Source organism: Lithobates pipiens, unplaced genomic scaffold (assembly GCF_037356315.1).
Source record: "Lithobates pipiens isolate NorthernLeopardFrog02 unplaced genomic scaffold, aLitPip1_a1.2 Scaffold_23, whole genome shotgun sequence".
Lineage (NCBI taxonomy): Eukaryota > Metazoa > Chordata > Amphibia > Anura > Ranidae > Lithobates > Lithobates pipiens.
In genome coordinates this window covers 229,638,772-229,651,001 of record NW_027507785.1, presented here as the reverse complement: position 1 = coordinate 229,651,001, position 12,230 = coordinate 229,638,772, and positions in this window count along the sequence as shown.

The window sequence follows — 12,230 nt, the reverse complement described above, 5'->3', positions numbered from 1 at the left end:
CGATGCGCTGGCAGGATCTTAAAAAAAAGTCCTGCAAGCAGCACGTTTGGAGTGGTGTATACCGCTCCTCCACCACTCCTGCCCATTGATATGAATGGGCACCACTGCCGAAGCGCATGCAATACGATTTGGCAGCAGTGCTTCATGGGCGCATTTAACCTCTTCCTTGGCCGCTAGCTGGGTTATATGTGCCCCACTAGCAGCCAAATAGCACCGCTAAAATGATGGTAAAGAGCCGCTAAAACTTGCGTTTTACCATCAACGCCTGCCCGCTCCAGTGTGAAAGCGGCCTTCATACGTGATACAGAAAATTTCTTACACTTAAACATTTATTAAACAAAACAAACCTCCAATCAGTTTACTTGTATGTATGATTTAGATAAAAAAAAAAAATATATATATATATATATATATATATATATAAAAAATAAAAACAGGTAGTCAAAACTTTTGGACAAAAAAAAAAAAATGGGCTAACTTTACTGTTTTTATTTTATTTTTATTTTTTAAATGCTGTATTTTTTTCCCAAAAAAATGCATTTGAAAGACCTCTGTGCAAATGCCGTGTGACATAAAATATTGCAACAACCGCTATTTTATTCCCTAGGATCTCTGCTAAAAAAATATATATCATTTTTGGGGGGTCTAAGTGATTTTCTGGCAGAAAATACAGGATTTTTACTTGTAAGCAACAAGTGTCAAAAAAAGATTTAGTCTTTAAATGGTTAAACTGAGAACTTCTACACACAGAGATGACTTCATTCATTCAAGTGTAAACATTGTATCATTCTGTTCTTTTCTTGGCAGCCTGCCCAGAGAGGAGGAAAGGGTTTCTATGACGACTCAGTCAACTTAGACTGACTTCTATGACAGAAGTCATTTCAAAGTCCCGCTGTAGTTCTAAATCGGCTTTTTATCAGCACAAATCGGCCGATGCCGATTATTTAAAAAAACGGCAAATATCGGCCGATATATCGGTCGACCTCTATTCATAACTCCGTTAATTCGAAAGGGTCTATGTCGGCTTAAGCTTTGCTCCCACCGTGATGAGTGTCAAAAGCTGCTGAAGAGTTTAATCCCTAAGCGTGCGGAATTCAGGGGAGAGCGTGAAGATCAGCCACGGTTGCCATGTTTTGATAAAGTTCGTGCTATTTTCATGTTTGGTCGCCACGATCTCCTCCATCTTGTAGATATATTGCACTCTGTCTAGCCAGTCTGTAATTCTCTGTGTTTTGGTTGTTTTCCAATGGATTGGTATCAGTGTTTTAGCGGCCGTGAGTAAGTGTCTGGACAATGATTTTTTGTAGCGGCTTAAATTGGTGGGGACTAGATTGATCAAGCACATGGCCGCGTTCAATTCTAGGCGAGTTTCCGTTATATGTTTTATCCAGGATTTAATTGCATCCCAATAGGCTTGTATTAGCGGGCACTCCCACCATATGTGCAGGAAGGTACCCTTGTGAGTTTTACATCTCCAGCACATGTCTGAGGTGGAGGGAGACCAACCCGCTAATTTTTAGTGCTGCTGGAAATGATAAACATTGTCTCAGCTCCATTTTAAAATGGCACTTGGGACTCAAGTGGTTAAATACAGAATTAATTTGGACATTGAGCTGTCACTTAAATTGACGCTGTAAAAAAGAAAAAAAAGAAAAAAAACACCGCCTTCAAAAAAAGTTTTCCCAGTGAAAATATTATGTATTCAGAGACTACTTTACAGGCTTTTTCTGAATTGTTTTTTAGGCTTGACTCACACTAACGTGTTTTTTTATGCATTTTGCAGAAATGCAGGGAAATTTTTTAACATGGGTTCCTATGGAACATTTTCACTTCAATGCATTTTTGTGCCTCTGCGTTTTTGGAAAGGGTCAGGGACCTTTTTTCATGCAAAATGCAGCGTTTTGCATGTAATAGAAGCCAATGGACCCGCATCAAAAACGCAAGTACCGCGTTTTTACCACGTTTTTTACCACAATTTTGCCACGATTTGTGTTTTGCGTTTTTTTTTCCATTTTTTCACTGTATATAGCTGGTTGCTAAGCAACCACAGTGTAAAAAAAAAAGAAAAAACGCAAAACGCGGTAAAAACGTGTGTCCAAAAACGCGACAAGCACCACAAAAACCACTGCAAAAATGCTCAAAAGCAACATGCATAGATGTGAATCGAGCCTAAAGAGACAGATTAAATTACACTAGAAATGAAATATAAAAATAATAAAATACCACATTGTTATGATATAACTCCAGTCTAAGGGCCAACACACCCTTATAAAAACGACATTGCATTGTGGATGAAAACTTAATGGAGGACAGTGATAACATGTCCATACTCAGAAGTAGGGATGAGCTTCGTGTTCGAGTCGAACGTACGTTCGACTCGAACATTGGCTGTTCGTCCGTTCGGCGAAATCCGAACACTTGGTCCGTTCGCGTCAAAATTCGCATGGCGCTCACGGCCCACAATGCACTGCGATGGCGCAGTGCATTGCTGGCTCATGATTGGCCAAGCATGCACTGTGACCCCGCATGCTTGGCCAATCGCAGCGCCAGCAGCGAGGAGAGCCATGATTGGCCACAGGCAGGATGCCTGTGGCCAATCATAGCTCAGGCTGTGTAGTGCACGCCCCACACTATATAAGGCCGCCATTGAGGCGGCCTCGTGTAGTGTGTTGGCATCTGAAGCAGTGGGTGTTCTGTGTACCTTCAACACAGTACACACCGATCGTTTTTGGCTGATTTCCTATCTTGCTGTTGTGTAGTGGTTATTGTCTGTGCCCTGACCGCCGTATACACCACTATATTCACCTCACCTATATAGCTAGTGATCTATCTTTAATAATAGAGCTTGCAGTCAGTAGTGTTAGGAGATAGTGCGTGCTGTCTGCGTGCTCTGTACCCAGTACATACCGCTATATCCACCTACATAGCTGTTCTCTATTTGAGCCCAATTACCATCTGCAGGAGTTATTGGAAGTTGTGTGTGCCTCCAGCACAGCACAGTATACATCTGTATATACCCCTTTATCTCTGCTGTTTTCTGGTTATTGTCTGCGTGCCCTGACCGCAGTATACACCGCGATATTCACCTCACCTATATAGCTAGTGATCTATCTTTAATAATAGAGCTTGCAGTCAGTAGTGTTAGGAGATAGTGCGTGCTGTCTGCGTGCTCTGTACCCAGTACATACCGCTATAATCCACCTACATAGCTGTTCTCTATTTGAGCCCAATTGCCATCTGCAGGAGTTATTGGAAGTTGTGTGTGCCTCCAGCACAGCACAGTATACATCTGTATATACCCCTTTATCTCTGCTGTTTTCTGGTTATTGTCTGCGTGCCCTGACCGCAGTATACACCGCGATATTCACCTCACCTATATAGCTAGTGATCTATCTTTAATAATAGAGCTTGCAGTCAGTAGTGTTAGGAGATAGTGCGTGCTGTCTGCGTGCTCTGTACCCAGTACATACCGCTATAATCCACCTACATAGCTGTTCTCTATTTGAGCCCAATTGCCATCTGCAGGAGTTATTGGAAGTTGTGTGTGCCTCCAGCACAGCACAGTATACATCTGTATATACCCCTTTATCTCTGGTGTTCTATAAAAAAGGCATCTGCAGGAGTTAGTGGGTGTTGTGTGCCTCCAGTACAATATAAACTACCCAACTGCTGTTTTACCCAACTCCCTTCAGGCCATTACCATGTCTGGAAGAGCAGCAAGGAGAGGCAGACAGGCGCGAGCCGATAAAAGAGGGCAAGCAGGCTCTGTGTCTAGAGACAACAGTGCTGGTCGTGGACGCGGTGCATTGTCATCAGCACGTGGCCATGGGACATGCTTGTCCTTCTTTTCGGCAGCTGGACATGTTGAACCGCAACATGCCAACGACTTGGTAGAGTGGATGACCAAGCCCTCTTCATCCTCCTCATCCTCTCTCACCCAGTCTCAGGGTAGTAGCAAAGCAGCTGCCAACGCATCGTCTTCCCTCCTCTCAATGTCATCATCAGTGACTCCTTCCCTAGACCCACCACATCCTCCTGAGGAGTCTCCTGAACTCTTTGAGCACAGTGTTGGGTACATGCTCCAGGAGGATGCCCAGTGTTTGGTGGGCTCTGATGATGACACTCAGCTAGAGGAAGGCAGTAGCGTGAGCGCAGAGAGAGGGGATGCTCAAGAAGGACAGCAATCTGGCAGTCATGTTCCACAAGCTGCAGCATACTGCCAGGTTTGCTACAGCGATGAAGAGGGAGGGGATGATGAGGGCACTTACTCCACGTGGGTGCCTGGAAGGAGGGAGGAGGAGGAGGAGGAGGAGGAGGAGGCACATGTCCAACGAGGCAGGATGCCCTCCGGGGGCCAGCTTAGGGGCAGCACACCGACTGAATCACACCGAAGAGCTCCGCCTGTGCAGAGCGCTGCCTCTGCGCGTTATTCTAAAAGTTCTTTGGTGTGGGCCTTTTTTGAGACGAGTGCATCAGATCGCACCACTGCTATTTGCAACATATGTCTCAAGCGTATCTCACGTGGCCAAAACATCAGCCGCTTGGGCACCACATGCTTGACCAGACATATGTTGACCTGCCATGCAGCTCGTTGGCAAGCGTACCTCAAAGACCCACACCAAAGAACAAAGCGGACCTCTCCTTGCTCCTCATCAGCTGGCATCTCCAACCCCACTAGACCTTCAGTCCTCTCTGAAACCTGCTCTGAGAGGAATGAAGGTGTAGAATTAGGTGTGTCACAGCCAAGTGCTTCCGGGAACTCTGCTAGTGGTACACCCACGTCCGATTATAGCAGGCAAATGTCCCTGCCCCAGCTGCTGGACCGGCGGAAGAAGTTTACTCCCAGCCATCCACATGCCCAGCGGTTGAATGCTAGCTTGGCTAAATTGCTAGCACTTCAACTGCTGCCTTTTCAGTTGGTAGACTCGGCCCCCTTCCGTGAGTTTGTACAATGTGCGGTTCCTCAGTGGCATGTCCCCAAACGCCACTTTTTCTCACGAAGGCGATTCCGGCTCTCTACCGGCATGTGGAAGGCAATGTCCTTGCCTCGCTGGACAGGGCGGTCAGCGGTAAGGTGCATATTACCGCTGACTCATGGTCCAGCAGGCATGGACAGGGACGTTACCTGTCTTTCACGGCCCATTGGGTCACTCTTCTGGCTGCTGGGAAGGATGCAGGACAAGGTGCAGTAGTGTTGGAGGTTGTTCCGCCACCACGCCTCCAAAATGCTACTATTGGTTGTGACACACCTCTCTCCTCCACCCCCTCCTCTTCTTCTTCCTCCATGGCCTCTTCCAGTGCTCTGTCCTCAGAACCAGCGGTGCTCCGTAGGCGTTCCAGGGGCTACGCAAGTACGCAGGCAAAACGATGTCATGCCGTGCTTGCGCTGGTTTGTTTGGGGGACAGGAGCCACACTGGGGCGGATGTTTTGTCAGCTCTGCAGGGGCCGGCCGAGAGGTGGTTGACGCCACGCCAGCTTAAGCCAGGAATGGTGGTTTGCAACAATGGCACCAACCTCCTCTCCGCCCTCCGACAGGGACAACTGACCCATGTGCCCTGTGTAGCTCACGTCCTTAACCTGGTGGTGCAGCCGTTCTTGGGCAGGTACCCCGGCTTACAGGATGTCCTGAAGCAGGCCAGGAAAGTCTGTGTGCATTTCCGCCGATCATTTAATGCCTGTGCTCGGCTGGCTGAGCTCCAAAAGGAGTTGAACCTGCCCAAGAACCGCCTTATATGTGACATGCCCACCAGATGGAACTCAACATTGGCCATGCTGCAGCGGCTGCACACGCAGCAGAGGGCCATCAATGAGTACCTGTGTGACTACGGCACCAGGACAGGGTCGGGGGAGCTTGGTTTTTTCTCACCACGCCAGTGGGGCATGATCAGGGATGCATGCACTGTCCTGTCACCGTTTGAGGAGGCCACAAGGATGGTGAGCAGTGACAGTGCATGCATCAGTGACACTGTACCTCTTGTCCACCTCTTGGAGCATACGCTGCGTGGAATAATAGACAGGGCACTTGAGGCAGAACAGAGGCAGGAAGAGGAGGACTTCCTTGCCTCTCAAGGCCCCCTTTATCCAGACAGTGTTCCTGCTGTGCCACCCATCACACAGGAAGAGGATGAGGAGGAGGAAGAGGAGGAGGAGGATGATTGTGTCAGCATGGAGGTGGAGGCTGGCACTCAGCATCAGCATCAGCAGCAGCAGTCTTATAGGGATGATTTACAGTCCCAAGAAACACGTGGACTTGTACATGGCTGGGAGGAGGTAGCTGTGGATCATGTTGTCCTTAGTGACCCAGAGGACTCCGGACCGAATGCCTCAGCTAACCTACGCTGCATGGCCTCCCTGATCCTGCAAAGCCTGCGGAAGGATCCTCGTATTCTTCGGATCAAGGAGAGGGACCATTACTGGCTGGCCACTCTCCTTGATCCACGGTACAAGGGTAAGGTTGCCGACCTTATCTTGCCATCGCAGAGGGAGCAGAGGATGAGACATCTCCGGGAGGCCTTGCAGAAAGCTCTGTGCAACGCGTTCCCAGAGACTGGGAGGTTACAAACTCCTGGTCCTGGACAACGTGTTGCTGAGGCATCGGTCAGAAGGAGCGGTGGAGAAGGTGGCCGTCTGACTGATGCTTTCAGACAATTTTTTAGTCCGCAGCCCCAAGGTATGATTGGTTCCAGCACCCATCGCCAGCGTCTGATTTACATGGTGCAGGAATACCTAGGGACAAGGTCAGACTTGGACACCTTTCCCACCGAAAATCCTCTGGCTTACTGGGTCTTGAGGATGGATCACTGGCCAGAGCTTGCACAGTATGCAATTGAGCTACTGGCCTGTCCTGCATCCAGCGTTCTTTCGGAACGCACCTTCAGTGCTGCTGGTGGCTTTGTTACCGATCACAGGGTGCGCCTGTCCACCGAATCAGTTGATCGACTGACCTTCATCAAGATGAATCAGTCTTCTGCTGTTTTTTATAACCTCCCCAGGGATTTCTTTACCTTCTTTGTTATTGGAGCTGCGCATATATGGAGAGATATCTAACTTCAAAGTAAATTATAGCAAATCGGAAGCGATGGGGGTAGAAATGAATAATGTAATGAAATCTCAGCTAGCGGCGCATTTTGCGTTCAGATGGACGGATTCCCACATATGTTATTTAGGGACTAAAATATCAAATAAGTTGAACAGATTGTTGGAACTAAATTTTATCCCATTAATACGACAGATTAAGTTAGACCTTGAACGTTGGGACAAAACGTTTTTTACATGGTTTGGGAGAATCAATATAATCAAAATGAACGTAATGCCGAGGCTGTTATATCTGTTCCAGACCCTACCGATAAAGCTCCCGGTAAGATATCTGAGAGATTTGAGATCTAGATTCACAAAATTTATATGGGCAGGTAAAAAAGCGAGAATACGTAGGGATATTTTGATATTACCTAAAGAGAGAGGAGGGGTAGGATTCCCAGATCCAGTAGGCTACTATGAGGCATCACATTTAGCACGGGTAATAGACTGGTGTAGACTCCAAAAAGAAAAACCTTGGATCGATATGGAACAAGCAATAATCCCGATACCCCTGGAAGGAATAGGGTGGCTCTCAGATGTAGAAATTCCACAGGAAGTACGTAGACATCCAACAGTGGGTGCCACACTACAGGTAGTTCAAAAGTTATTTAAGAAAACCAGGATATCAGAACATCCAAGCCCTATGATACCAGTTTTTGGCACTCCTGGTTTTCAGCCAGGTTTGACAGATCAGGTTTTTAGGGATTTAAGACGAAAGGGAATCAGTAGGATTATACATTTCTCAATTGATAATCATGTAATGTATAAGGAAGAGATCGAACAAGAATTTAGGGAGGACTTGGACCCATTTAGGCGAGTACAGTTAAATGCTTTTCTGCGATTAAGTAGGCAGAGAATACCGGTGATTAGGACACTATCTGGGTTTGAACAGATATGCTTAAAAGGTGAACCACTGAAACATTCCCTCTCATCGATGTATGTATTGCGGATGGAACAAGAAGCTTCACAAGATCTGGCTTTTATACGAGCATGGGAGAGTGACCTGGGAGTCACTTTCTCAGACTTACAGAAAAATAAGATCTTCATGTTCACGCATAAGGCGTCGATAGCAACTAGATACTAAGAAGGGGGCTATAAAATTTTGTCTAGATGGTATAGGACCCCAGAAGTATTGCACCGGATATATCCACAAGTATCAAATTTGTGCTGGCGTTGCCAGAGAGCCGAGGGTACCCTATTACATATATTTTGGGAATGTTCCGGGGTAAAAGATTTCTGGAAGATGGTATCGGAAACAGTGAAGGAAATAACAGATGTGTCTCTTGGGGAAAATCTGGCAGCTTTTTTATTGCATGATGTTCCGTTATCTATAGAGAAATATAAAAAATCTCTTTTAAGGCATTTGCTTACAGCAGCAAAAGCATGCATCCCAGTTTTATGGAAAACAACGTTGGCTCCAACCAAATCACAATGGATGAGCAGGGTATCGGAGATCCAACAAATGGAAAATTTGACTATGATACTGAGAGAGCAAGAAGATAGGTATCATGAAGTGTGGAAACCCTATATTTTATATAGGGAACAAAACCATTAGATGTTGATGGTTTTTTTTTTGGGGAGGGGTGGGGGAGGGGGAGGATGAGGGAAGAGGAGGAAATAAAAAGAAATCTTTTTTTTATTTTTTTTTATTTTTTTTCTCTGATCTTGTTTTTTTTTTGTTTTTTTTGTTTTGTTATCTGTTTTTCTTTTTTCAAAGACAAATAACTAGGGCTATCCCAGGTTAAGGAAAAAAATAATAATAATAGTGAATATAAGGAAATATGGTAATGTAATAGAAGAAATCTAGCACGATGAAATGATGAATGGCCCGGTTTAAATATAAGATGTAGGTGTGTATGTGTCTAGAAATGAAAGACTGTATCACTATATTATGAAAATAAAGAATTAAAAAAAAAAAAAAAAAAAAAAAGATGAATCAGTCTTGGATCACCCACAGCTACCAAGCACCTGAAGCTGATGTAACCGAATAATTTTTTTTGAAATACCACATCCCTTCAAGACTGCCTATGCTGATGCTGAGTGACTGTCCTGTTATGTTGATTGTCTATCCTTTTCCTCCTCCGCTGATATGTTGGAAGAACATTTTTGGTTCTGGGTGATGCCAGCAGCCCAATTTTTCTGCCCCTGTTTAACAGGGGCGTTTAATTACAATTTTTGATGCAATGCTTTGCAGCAGGGCTAATTCCTGCAATAAAACTAGAGTATATGGCAGAGGTTGCAGTGTGGTGGCACCAGCACCAGTGCCTAAGGCCCAATTTTTCTGCCCCTGTTTAACAAGGGCGTTTAAGTACAATTTTTTTTTTTTTTTTTTTTAGAATTTTTATTATGTTTCCAAGGTAACAGTAAGCAAAAACAGGATTACAGAAAAAGAAAAACAAAAACAAAAAAAAGACATTAAACCATACAGTGTCTCGTTAACCATCCATACAACCTTGCATATAGATATCTGTAAACAGCAGTTGTAGTAGATAAGAAAAGCACGTTGCAGACACTAAGTTGCCAGAGAGAAACCCATAGCATGTAGAGTCATGCCTACATTCAAGCTTGTTCAAAGTGGCCTTGTGCCCCCTGGTCACCATTAACTGTTGCGTCTCTAACGGCCATGGCGCGTAAAATTGCCAATAATTCCTATAAGATAGCGGGACCAAAAAAAAAAAAAGGGGGGGGCGGGGGGGGGGTGTAGGAGGAGGAACCAGCTAGGACTTAAAAAGGAAAAATATTGAGGTAGAAGGGAGGAGAAAAAGCTCGGATAAGCCTTCGAACGGATTGGGGGTGGGTTAACCACCAGCTACCCTCTCCGTCCCGGTGAAGCCAACAACAGGGGAAGGCACCACTACACTCCAGGGCTGTAGCTATGGCCAGGTAGGCAGTGCTGTAAGCACTGCCCACATGGAAGATGCCAGTTGGGAAGATTCCCACTTTTAGGGTATCACTGTCTCCTAACATTGCATCAATGCAAGATATCTCTGGGAAAGTTTAAAAGTCCGCCACGCTCCCCAGACTGCGGAAAAGCGATCAATCCTGTCCTGCGCTGTATGAATCAGCTCCTCCATCGCTTCTATACGATTAATGCGAAGAAACCAGCTTTTAATCGAGGGGGGGGACACAGATCTCCAAAGTACCGGAATACAAAGCCTAGCAGCATTGATCATGTGTATCGCCAAAGATTTACAATATTTCTTCTGGGGAATGTTCGATAAGTGTAGTAAATATTGTGCAGGGGTGAACTCCAAAGCCAAGGGTGAAACCTCCGAAATTACCTTATGCACCTCTCTCCAATAGGGTTGAATCAGAGGGCAACCCCACCAAATGTGAAGAAGGGTACCTAACTCTCGTCCGCATCTCCAGCATTGATCAGGGACCGTCGGGAAGATCTTATGAAGCAAGTCTGGAGTTTTGTACCATCTCATCTTCAATTTATAACCATTTTCCTGCGTGTGTACATTTTAGGACCCCTTATGAATATATAGATGTATACGGTCCCACTCTTTATCCGTTATCTCCTGGTCCAGCACAGACCCCCAGAAGACCCGATCTGGACTCCTGCCTGGGTGCTGAGTCTTAAACATAGAAGCATACAAAGCCGAGATCACGTGGTTCTGGGGAGTCTTGCTGGAGCACAAAGCTTCAAAAACAGTAGGCTCTGTCAGGTATCCCGGTCTCCTCCCTGGGTCATCTAAGAAGTGTTTCAGCTGTATGTAGGGCCAATACGGGAACATCTTGGTGTCAGATAGCTTGGCCAAGTCTTGGTGACTCAAGAATCTGCCCCTCCTAAAAAATTGTTTCGCCACCATCTCTGTAGACGGCCATTCCTGAGCCAAGAAGCTGGCAGACAGGCCTGGGGGGAAGTCAGGGTTGCTCCTAATAGGAGTAATCGGACTCTCTGTGTGGGAAAGCGCCATTACTTTGCAAGCCCTGGTGAATTCCTGTAGGGTCGCCCCAACAAGAGGGTGTACAGAGAGCTGGTGCCCCGTGGGTCGCTTAGTGCTCCAAGGAAGCGCTTGCAGATCATGACCGACAATGAGCTTTTCAAGTTCTGTCCAGTCCTTGCAAGGTGTATGGACCTTCCAGTCCACTACCCTGGCCATGTGTACTGCCCAATAATAACGTTTAAGGTCGGGTAGACCAATCCCTCCCTTAGCTTTGGGTAGAACCAGGGTTGCCCACCCGATGCGAGGCGATTTGGAGCCCCAGAGGAAGGATCTACAAATTATTTTAAAAGTTGTGAAAAAGGCCGGTGGGAGACATATGGGGATTGTTTGCATTTTATAGAGAAGTCGTGGAAGCACAGTCATTTTGAGAGCAGCCGCTCGCCCAAACCACGACAGAGTCGGGACATCCCACCTCTGCAGTTCCTGTTGAATAGTTCTAAGCTCGGGGAGAAAGTTCCTTTCGTAAAGGGAACTCAGCTTGCCAGGCAACTGTATGCCTAGGTATGTAATAGCATCTGAGTTCCATTTAAAAGGAAAGTTGGCTTGGCATTGTTGGGCGAGACCATGTGGCAGGGAAACATTCAGCGCGAACGATTTAGAGTAATTAAGTTTCAGGTTGGCTATGCGTTTGAATTGCTCCAGGAGTGGCATTAGATTTGGCAGGGACGTTAATGGGGATGTAAGAAAAAGTAAGATATCATCCGCAAAAGCCGTGACTTTGTATTCCTTATGGCGTACCGTTATACCCTTGATGTCCGGGTGGAGCCTAATGCAGCGCAAAAGGGGTTCCAGGGTGAGGACGTACAGAAGAGGAGAGAGAGGGCACCCTTGTCTAGTGCCATTTCGGATGGGGAAGGCGTCCGACAGGTGGCCATTAACCTTGACCCTAGCCCTGGGGTTAGAATATAAAGCTCCAATAAAGGTACACATATTGCTGCCCAGGCCCAGGGCCCGAAGCACTGCTTGCAGATAGTCCCAGGCCACCCTGTCGAACGCCTTCTCCGCATCCATGGCCAGAAAAAAACCCTCCTGTTGGGTGGAAGTCAGCCAATGATGGAGATTTAAGGCCTTAATCGTGTTGTCCCTCGCTTCCCTCCCCCGCACGAAGCCCACTTGATCCTTCCCCACCCAGGCAGGGATGTAAAATGCCAGACGGTTCGCAATGATCTTCGCAAACAGCTTCAGATCCACGTTTAAAA